The 11,679-nt window shown below is 36.9% G+C and overlaps 1 protein-coding gene and 1 pseudogene across 6 annotated transcripts in view; both read right to left on the bottom strand.

Moving 5' to 3' along the window:
- Positions 1 to 11,679, bottom strand: part of PPP2R3A (protein phosphatase 2 regulatory subunit B''alpha) — a 159,657-nt gene that overhangs the window by 104,224 nt on the left and 43,754 nt on the right. The window lies entirely within an intron of this gene.
- LOC105300820 lies at positions 525 to 1,251 on the bottom strand (annotated as a pseudogene).

The following is an 11,679-nucleotide window of genomic DNA, read 5'->3' as shown; positions in this document are numbered from 1 at the left end:
TTTCCACACCCACGTGTGTGGTTAAAAATCAGGAGGGGTATCTTGGCTGCAGAGGGCCTCCCAGAGGAACGAGAGGTCTCGGCCCCACACTGGGCTCCCCAGCCCAGAGTTCCAATGCCAGGAAGAGAACTCCCCACAACTTCAAGCTGTGAAAGCCAGCAAAGACTGTGGCTGACTGAGAGACATGGCTGTTTTTTTTTTTTCCTTGATATTTGAAATACAACTTTATTCTGATTCTAAATGAAAAAGAACAGGAATGACAGCAACAAACAAGGTTTCACCATCGAGTATTGTGATGTGACAGTAGCAGTCTTATATTTGAAACTCAATAAGGAAACAACTGCGTTCCAAAACAGCTAAATAGGCAGGTCCAAAAAATGAAGATTTTTCTAACTGCTACATTCACTCCGAAGCCCATTCATTTCCTTCAGCATCCCAGATTAAACACATGTTCTGCTTAGCTACATAACAAAGTGGCAAACATGCTGTATCACTGACATCACAGGACAGCTGCCTATTAAAACCAGACTTCTGGTTTCTCACAGGTCGTCATCCTCACCTGGCAGAGCAGTTGCCTGAGCAACCTCTAGATTGTGCTCATTCTGTGTTGCCAAAGCTGGGTCCATGAAAACCCCTGGGGAAAGAGCGGGCATGGCAACAAACTCCAAGTTAGGGTCTCCAATTAGTTTTTTAGAGAAACAGCTTTTCAAAGTTGTAGTTACTTATTGGCAGAAATGTCATAGTATTGAGGATTCTTCTTTTGGAGGAAGACAATTGATTTTGCCTTAACTTTCCTGTCCTTAATACCTACTTTGTTGCCACACAACACGATGGGGATGTTTTCACATACTCATACCAGATCTCTATGCCACTTAGACACATTCTTGTAAGTAACTCCTGACATTACATCAAACGTTATAATGGCACACCAGGCTTGGATGTGATAGCCATCTCTCAGTCCACCAAACTTCTCCTGACCAGCTGAGTCCCACACATTGAACTTGATAAGTCTTCTGTTGATGTGGAACATAAGGGAGTGGACCTTGACACCCAAAGTACCTATATACTTCTTCTCAAATTCACCAGATGACACTTCACAAATGTCGTTTTTCCAGTCCCACCACCACCAACCGATACAAGTTTGAACTGAACTTGGGGTTCTCTTTGGGCAGCCATTATGATGTTACTTCTAGAAGTATCTCCGGGCTCATCTGACTGAGAGCTCCCAGGCATTTTAGTTAAAAGGCCTGCGCATGGACTTACTGGCTGACGAATTCACTCGCTCTGAGCTCTAGTGATGGGGCAGCAGCTTGAAAGGCACCAGGGATGGACAGGAAGGAAGGAGAAGAGAGAGAATAAGGAATTGAAAACCTATATAATGAAACAATGACAAAAAGCTTCCGTAACATGGTGAAGGGAATAGACATACAAGCCCAGGAAGTGCAGTGTCACAAACAAGATGAACCCAAAGAAGCCCGTACCAAGACCCATCATAATTAAAATGCCAAAAGTTAAAGACAGAGAATCTTAAAAGCAGCAAGAGAAAAGCAGTTAGTTACGTACAAGGGAGCTCTCAGAAGACTATCAACTGACTTCTCAACAGAAACTTTGCAGGCCAGAGGGATTGGCATGAACTATTTAAAGTGATGAAAAGTAAGGACCTACAACTAAGATTACTCTACCCATCACAGCTATCATTTAGAACTGAAGTACAGATAAAGAGCATTCCAGACAAGAAAAAGCTAAAGGAGCTCATCAACGCCAAACTAGTATTACTAAAAATGTTAGAGGGACCACTTTAAGAAGAAAAAAAGATAAAATATGAATAATAAAACAGCATTAACTACGTATCTATCAATAATTACTTTAAATGTAAATGGATTAAATGCTCCAATTAAAAGATAGGGTGGCTCAACTGATAAGAAAACAAGACCCTTTCATATGCTACCTACAAGAAACCCACTTCAGATTAAAAGACACACAGAGAATGAAGGGGATGGAAAAAGATATTTCATGAAAATAAAAACAAAACAAAACAAAATCTGGGGTAGCAATACTTATACCAGACAATAACAGACTTTAGAACAAAGGCTATAACAAGAGACAAAGAAGGACCCAGTAATCTCACTTCTGGGTATTTATCTAAAGAAACCCAAAACCCTACTTTGAAGGGACTTGTGAACCCATATGTTCATTGCAGCATTATTTACAATAGCCAAGATATGGAGGCAAACTGGGTGTCCCTCAGTGAATGAATGGACAAAGAAGAGGTAGTACATATATACAATGGACTACTACTCAGCCATGAAAAACAAAATTTTGCCATCTGCAACAATATGGATGGACATAGAGGGTATTGTGCTGAGTGGAGCAAGTCAGAGAAAGACAAATGCCATATGATTCACTTACATGGAGAATCTAAAGAACAAAATAAGCAAATAATACAAAAACAGATACACAGAACATTCTGATGGTTGTCAGATAGTAGCGGGGTTGGGTGGATAAGTAAAAAGGGGGAAGAAATGAAGTACGGATTTGTAGTTACAATATTGTAATGGGGATGTAACACCATAACTCTGTATGGTGTCAGATGGGTACTAGATTTATCAGAGTGATCACTTCATAAATTATATGTCTAATCACTGAGTAGGCCTGAAACTAGTATATTGTATGTAACTGAAAAATCAAAAAATTATTTAAAAAAATCTTCCTCTCTTTAATTCTTCCTCTTTCATTGAAGAATCTTGCCCTTGCCTTCCATTCTTTCAATTGAGTAAGTAGTAATGGAATTTTCTTCCTAGGTTTGTTTTTACTAAAATTAAGTCAAAATAAATAATTTTCAAGGGAGGCTAGGGTTTATTATTTTAACCTGTGAATGACAGCTAACAGGCTATTGCCTCATAAGGCTAAAAACAGATAAAATAAGATTAATATCATTTGCTGGTGGTAAAACATAGAATTAAGGTATCATTTATTACATGAATTACCAAAGCAGTATAGTTTCTAAGTGTTTTAAAAAATTATTGTATCATCTCCCATGTCAAGACATGTCCTTAGTAATTTACTCATTTATAATTATAAAACCCTTTGAGACCTCAACCACATCCCCCTTTCCCTTCTCTAAAAGTTGTTCTCTTATTCTTCTTCAACTTGTTTCAGGTCTATCTGCACACCTCAGCTATTCTAGAACCTACAAGGTTGTTTCCTGTCACTTAGAGGCTTTGTGAATAAAGCATGTACTGAACATACATTTGCTAGTCAAAGGTATAGATAACTTGACACAGTGAGAAAGTTCACGTGCAAAGAAAGGAAGAATGGGGAATAAGACATGGAGTGAAAAAAGGAAGCTGTTTTAAATAGAACAGTCAGAGATAGGGAAAGAAAGGGGACAAAAGCTACACAGATCAGAACCCCTGATCAGAACTCAAGATGAAGGATTTTGAAACTTCAGGCCTATTTATTGTTTTTATTTCTACTGGCATATTCTTTGACCGTCATTGACATTGGTAGTTTTTGCTATTGATATTTAGTGATGCTTCCAAGATTTCAAATGCCTTTAACAGGATACCACATTGAGCCTTATTAAAAGGCTGTTTAGCTGATCCACCATGAATAATATTTAGACCTGGAGTCAGCAAACCTTCTCTGCAAATGGCCAGGTGATAAATATTTTAAACTTTAAGGTCTCTCAAACTGAGTAGATGGAGCACAAAAGCAGCCATAAATCCTATATAATAAATGAGTATGGCTGTGTTCCAAAGAAACTACAGTCAATCCTTAAACAACATAGGGGTTGGGGCTGCTAATCCCTCAAACAATCAAAAATCCCAATTAACTCTGACTCCCCAAAAACTTAACTACTAATAGCCTACTCTTGACTGGAAGCCTTACCAATAACATAAAGTTGATTAACATAGATTTTGTATATTATATGTATTATATACCATGTTCTCAAAATAAAGTTAGAAAAAATAAAATATTAAGAAAATCAAAAGAGAAAATATATTTATAATACTGTACTACATTCATCAATATCCTAAGTTTATATCATCTGTTTATGGAATGAATACCTATGTCAATATTGTCTTACATAATACAAAACAATGCAGATGTTATGTTACTAAACACATCAAAAATGAAAAGATAATGTGAAAAAAATTCATATTTATTTACAGTGTACCGATTCATTCATCGATAATGAAGTAGCGGCAATATGATTGCTTTACAGTAGCCTAGTGTAATCTATACAATTGCTTCATGGTAGTATAACCTATACACTAATGAATGGTTATAAAATTTTTATGGCATACAGTATTAGTCACATTTATAATACAGTACTGGAAACATTACATTTCTAGTAAAACCACTTACCTGTGATTAAAGGCCGATATCCAGTTTCTCCAATTATGAGAGAGGTATACTGTATGGTAATGTAATTCTTTGAAAGCGAAGTTATAAAACAGTAAGAAAACACCATTAATTTTAGATTAAATGTCACTGACCTATGCCTATGAAAGGATAGGCTATCTACTTCCATATGTGTCTTGCTCACAACATTCTATGTGATGAATATTTAGGCAATAATGATGACACAAAAATGTCTCATACAATTGTTGCCATATGGTTATTAGATTTTCACACAAAAACATATGCATACACAACAAATATGTTCATTAACTCTATGGCATGACTGATTATTTACTGTTCATTAAGTGGAAGTAGATCATCATAAAGATCTTCATCTTTGTCATCTTCATGTTGAATAGGCTGAGGAGAAGGAAGAGGCAGTTCGGTCTTGCTGTCTCATGGGTGGCAGAGACAGGAGAGGCAGGTATACTCGGTGTTACTTTACGGAAATACACTGTAATTGTCTTTTTTGCCTCTTTATTTCTCTAAAAATGTTTCTATACTGCATCAATCCTTCTTCCACCGTTTGCTTTAGTTTTCAGTGCCTGTATCATAGAAGGGTTCATTTGGTAAAAGAAATTAAAAGCAGTCTTGAATAATCGGAACCCTTCTGCCAGACTGTCAAATGTCAATTTGTCTTCTGGCACTGCTTCTTCTATGTCTTCTTCCTCATTGCCAGGCACTGGTTCAGAAGCACTCATCTTCATCAAGTTGTCTTTTGTTAATTCTTCTGGTGCGGTGTCTATTAGCTCTTGAATTTCTCCAAGATCCATATCTTGAAACCTTTCGCTCTCCCCCCTTCTTTGCCATGTCTAGTCTCTTTCATGATTTCCTAGACTGGCTCTGTTGTAAATCCTGTTAAGTCATGTACGATATCTGGACAGTTTCCTATAGCAAAAATTTATTGTTTTGAGCTCGACGGCTTTTTTTTGGTAACAACAATGGCATCTTCAATGGTGTAATTCTTCTGGACTTCCACGATGTTCTCCCTATTTGGCTTCTCTCACACAGCACTGACAGTCCTTTCCATAGAGTACCCTGTGTAATGAGGCTTAAGGGTCCTTATAACTCCCTATCTAGGGGATGAATTAGAATTAGGAGGAAAGAGTCCACTTTGATGCCTTTGGTGTTGAACTCATGTGGTTCTAGGTGGCCAGGGGCATTGTCCGATATCAAAAAAACTTTAAAAGGCAGTCTACTGCCAATGTACTTCCTAACTTCAGAGACAAAGCATTGATAAAATCAATCCAGAAAAAGGGTTCTTGTTGTCCAAGACTTCTTGTTGTAAAACCAAAAAGCCTGACAGCTGGTGTTTATCTTTTCCCTTCAAAGCTTGGGGGTTAGCAGCTTTATACTTAAAGGCAGTTAATCATAAACCCAACTGCATTTGCACAAAATAGAGTTAGTCTATCCATTCCTGCCTTAAGTCCTGGTGCTCACTTCTCTTGCCTACTGATTGATGTTCTTTGTGGCTCCCCACTCCCCGCCCCCCCAGTATAGGGCACTTCTGTCTGCATTAAAAACCTGTTCAGGCAGATATCCTTTCTCCTCAAAGACTTTCTTAATGGTTCCTGGGAACTTGTCTGCTGCTTCTTGGTTGGCAGAAGCTGCTTCTCCTGTTATCTTCCCATTTGTAAAGCTAAACCGCTTTCTAAAATTATCAAACCATCCTTTGCTGGCATTAAATTCTTCAGCTTTAGATCCTTCACTTTCCTTTTGCTTTAAGTTGTCATAAAATGACTTTGATTTTTCTTTAATCATATTAGAGTCCACAGGGATGCCCTTCTTATAGCAATCCTAAGCGCACAAAAAGCTGCATTTTCGATATGAAATAAAAAAGGTTTTTAACAAAAAATGCAAGGTTTTCGCGCCTGTTGGTGTTGCTGCAGTGACCACTCCACAAATTTTCTTTTTTACAATGGTCCTTATGCTGGATTCATTTATCTTGAAATGGTGGGCAACTACAGCCAGAGATCTCAATCTACATATCAAACAATTCGACTTTTCTCTGCTTCTTGGGAGCACTTCCAGCATCACTAGCGGCACTTTGTATGGGTCCCATGGTATTACTCAAGGTTTACGGTATTGCACTGAACACAATGAAAAATATGCAACAACTGTGAGAGATCATATTTTACTGTGATACATAATTTACTGGGGAGACGAACTACAACTACAATGCTGTAGACAGCTACCAGATTATTACCAGTTGTACAGTATGTACTACAGTTAACTTTATGTAGTTATGATTTAATACCGCATCTCTGCATTTGTTTACATATCTCTTGACTGCAAATGGTACCATGTACAGTCCGTAAGAGTGTGTAAGTTTTGATAAATTTTAACTTTCAGTAATAGATCTGTGTATGTTTTGTGGCAGTAAATGATAAAATAGACTTGTATCTACATATATTTTATGCCATTATGACATACCTAACTTTTTTATTTTATTTTTTTGATATTTCTAGGCTATGTAGTTCATGTTTGTTCAAATTGTTGCAAATCTCCAAAAAAAATTCTAATATATTTATTGTAAAAAAATCCAAGTATAAGTGGATCCACAGAGTTTAAACCCATGTTGTTAAAGGGTTAACTGTATTTACGAATATAGGTGGCAGGTCAGACCTGGCCCTGGCTACGGTTTGCTGATCTCTGCTCTAGACCAAAATCACCTTTACCAATCTCTTGATATCCTCCTAGTATTTTCTATTGACTCTCTCTCTCAATATAATTTAAACTGTATTTCTGGACAACAAATACTGCTCACTCTTGACAAACTACTTTGAAACGCATAATTAATAATAATGACATTTAATAGTGTCAAGTCAGCATTTCTTCTCAGGGATAATTACCAATGTCATATAAAAACACTTCCTATATGCCCAATTACATAATCTTTTAATAGAAATGTTTTGAACAAATTTTGACTGTCCAAAAAGTTGTGTTTTTTTAAAAAAGCCTTAATATAAAATTTATTATTTTTTTTAAAAAAAAAAATCATACTGTGAGACTCCTCTGCTTAAAAGCCTTAACTCCCCACTCTCCTAGAACAAACTCTCTTGAATAGCATACAAGGTCATTCATAAGTTGACCTCAACCTATCTCTCCAATTTTATTTCCTACTATTTTCTGTTCTCTATATAAGAAAAAAAAATGATGAATAAGATTGTACAGAAACTTTCAGGAGGAAATAAACACCAACTTCAGGGCATTGGTTAGTTCTGAAAGGGGCAGAGGATACTAGGCAGGGGAGCCCTAGGGACAGGACTTCAACTGTATCTGAGATTAATTTTTGAAACGATATAATAAAAATATTAAATAAAACAAAGATCTGATGCAAATATAGCAAAATGTTAAGATTTGACAAAGCTAAGTAGTAGGTAATAAGAGTGCTTTCTATCATTCACCATACTTTTCTATTTGCTTAAAACGGGTTGACAAAACTACAGTCTGTGGGCCAAATCTGTCCTACTACCTGTTTTTGTCAGGCTTACAGCTAAGGATGGTTTTATATTAAAGAATTGTTTCAAAAAAAAAAAAATGACAAAGAAGACTATGTGACAGACACTTTGTGACCTGTAAAGCCCAAAATGCTGGCCCTTTACAGAAAACTTCTGCCAAATCTGGGTTCAACTATGTCATAAAAAAAAAAAAAAAAAAAAGAGGAAAGATTAAGAAAAACAAGTAGAGAGGCAATTGAGTCAAGGAAAAATGGCTTCACTTTTTTTTTTTTGCATGACCTTTCTGAATTTTGTTTTTTATATTATGATTTTATATTATTTCTTTTTAAAATAGCTTTTCATGTATTATCTTTTCCACTTTCATCAAGAAGAATCTCATTAAATTTTTTCAATTCTATGATATTGGAACTTATTTAAAAGATTAATGAGTATCTTTTAGAGGAGAGAGAAAAAAATGGTGTGGAGGATAGAGGCTCTGTTCATCTCTCTGGCAACCAAATCAAAGTTGTGACAGAAATAAGGAGCAGCAGCAAGGAAAAATCACCTGGGATCTAGATGAACAAGCCATACAACTATGAAGAAATCCAAGAAAGCACTCTGCCAACGGCAGAAAGTAAGACGGGTTGAGGACACGGGGCTACTGGGTCCAAGTGGCTGAGACAGAGGACGTGGCAGCGGCAGACTTTTCTTAAAGGGGCCATGTCCGTGAGTGGATTTTCGCCGCGACAGACCTGCTTGCTCTGAGCGGGGCTGAGCACAACGGGCACCAGGGACTTACAGGGAGGCACTGTCGGAGTAAGGGCATAGGCGAGACTCGCCTGGTAAGGAAGTGCCGGCAGTATCCATTGTTCCCTGTTGAGTCCTCCTCCCTAACAGTGCAATGGCCATAGCTGTGACGTCTTCAAACTAGATAACAGAGGTCACTCTACCCAGAGGATTCCCTGAAACCCCGCCTCCCCCAAGTCGGGCCCCACCCAAGCCACATCTAGGTGTAGCCTCAGTGAGTCAGGTGCTCTGTGCTGAGACTCACACTGGTGGAGGCAGCTGGCCTCGGTTTCTGGTGTGGCCTTTTGAGGCAACTATAAGCACAGCATCTGTGGATTTTGCTTACTGAATCTTAACAGGTGGCCCCAGAGGGGCAGAGGCTTGGGCTAAATTCAGCCTGCAGCTGAATCCTTCAGGACTGTGCCAATGGACACGTACTTCACAAATCCACACCAATAAGACTGGGAGACTTAGGAGCTTTGCTTAGTATATAGAAACAGACACGGAAAGGCAGCCAAAATGGAAAGACAAAGAAGCAGAAACCATGTGACAGAACAGAAATCCAGATATAATAAGAGTCAAGTAATCTAATAGATGCAGAGTTCAAAACACTAGTTATAAAGATGCTCAATGAACTTTTGGGAAGTGTAGAAAACTTCAACGAAAAGATAAAAATGGAAATGGAAAAAGGGAACCAGTCTGAAATGGAGAACACATTATCTGAGATCAGAATTATATTAAATGGAATAAACAAAGGAATAAACAAAGTTAATAAAGAAGGAGATCAAATGCCCTATCTACAGGACAGGAAAGCCAATCAGGACACTCAATCAGAATGGCAAGAAAAAAGATACCGAGACTATAAAAATAATTTAAGGAGAGTATGGGACACTAGTAAGGCTCCAAATATCTGTCTAATCGGTGTAACTAAAGAAAATCAAGACGCTGAACAGCTGTTTGAAGAAATAATGATGGAAAACTTCCCTAACTTGGTGAAGGAAATGGACATAAAACCCCAGGAAGCTCAGAGAATTCCAAAAATCAGGGATTCAAAGAGGCTCACACCAAGACACATCATAATTAAAATGCCAAAGGTTAAATACAAAGAAAGAATATTAAAAGCAGCAAGAGAAAAAAAAAAATTACTTATAAGGGAACACCCATAAGACTGGCAGCTGATTTCTCAAAAGAAACTATGCAGGACAGAAGGAATTGACAAAAAATATTCGACAGGATGAAGACCCAGGATATACTACCAAGAATGATTTATCCCGGAAGCTATCATTTAGAGTTGAAGGACAGATAAAGAGCTTCCCAGACAAAAATAAGCTTAAAGAATTTATCACCACTAAGCCAGTATCATAGGAAATATTAGAGGGACATTTTTAAGAAGAAAAAACATGTATCAAAAACAGGATAAAGAATGGTAACAACTACCTTCCTATCAATAAGTACTTTAAATGGAAAAGAATTAAGTGCTCCAACTAAAAGATAGAGTGGCTGAAAGGATAAGAAAACAAGACCTTTACATATGAAAAGGAAGGGGATGGAAAAAGATATTGCTGTGATGAACCTAGAAGGTATTTAAGTAAGACAGAGAAAGATAAACACTATATGATTTCACTCATATGTGGAATTTAAGGAATAAAAAGAACAATCTAATTAAAAGAAGATTAATGAATATCTTTTAATAAGATTGATTTCAGTGCATACTTGTCAAAAAACTGGGAAGCTCATTTAGAGCCCAGTGTGACATTTTTAGGTAGGTGGACTTAGCCCCACTTGTGAGCTGTCAGCCAGGGACACAGGAAAGGTGCTGCACTAGACTTACTCTTGGCTTCAGGTTCACACTTTCTACTTTTCCAGCTCATCTCTTTTGGAAGAATTACCTGTCTCCTTTTTTCATAGAAGACAATGAAGGAAAAGGGTTAAATAAATTTCAAAACACTATTACAGTAAGAGTTTCTGGTTATAATGGTTGTGAGACGGAAGAGAATATCAGAGAAAGTGGATTTTTTTTCAAATTGGCAGACAGGACATTGTAGGAGAAATAGTGAGATAATACATCTAAACGTCTTAGCATGCCTTAGCTCACAAGAACTGTTAGCTCTTACTATGTTATGACCATTTTGAGGTTGCTATATAGGTATTTTCTTTTCTTTATAACATATTAAGCACATCAGTATTGCCTGTGTACATGAAAAGATTTTTTTTCTTATTTCTGTAGCTAATTCCACAGATTCTCCCCCACAGCACTGATCCAAGTTAACTAAAGATATTATGATACTCACACAGAAATGCTCAGTGGACATTCGAGGATATTTAGACCTAAATCATCATTTAACATCCTTAAGTTATGTACTATTTTAAACTTTAGTGTCACTGGTAACTAAAAATGTGCACATAACAGCAACCACAACACTAATATGAGGTAAAAATCATTCCTCTGATCACAATATATATTTTTTCCTGGCTCAAATAAAAATTATAATGAGAATGCTAAAATTACATGCAATTGTTTTTTAACTTAGCCACATATGTGCCATCTCTAATAGCCAATTGGTTTTTTAAAAAAAATTATTATATTATACTTAAGGTATACAAAAAAGTACAAAAATATGACAAAATACTTATAATCCTCCAGATTACAAAACAGAACATTACTAATACTACTGAGGCCCCCTGTGTACTCTTCTTCCTCGGTTCAATCTTTCTTCCCCCAGAGATTAATCATTATTCTGAACATTGTATTTGTTGTATCCATGTATTCATTCCTTCATACTTTTTGCACAAATGTACATATTGCTAAATAATTCATATCATTATTTTACAACTTGCTTTGTGGATTTGGCTCTATATCTGAATTCATACATTTTGACATATGGTACATTCATGTAGTAGAAACAGTGCTCACCAAATATTCTACATGCTTCCCCATGTTTCTTAGCCTTTAGGTTGAAGTCACTGAAATGTGAGCAGAAGGGAAGTGTGTCATGTGTAGGGCAAGGCCGTTACAAGCACTATCTCTTTCTTCCTCTTCCTCAGG

Source organism: Pteropus vampyrus, unplaced genomic scaffold (genome assembly GCF_000151845.1).
Source record: "Pteropus vampyrus isolate Shadow unplaced genomic scaffold, Pvam_2.0 Scaffold220, whole genome shotgun sequence".
NCBI classification, from domain to species: Eukaryota; Metazoa; Chordata; class Mammalia; order Chiroptera; family Pteropodidae; genus Pteropus; species Pteropus vampyrus.
The sequence above is the reverse complement of the archived record's forward strand: the minus strand, read 5'-3'. Positions and strand labels throughout refer to the sequence as shown.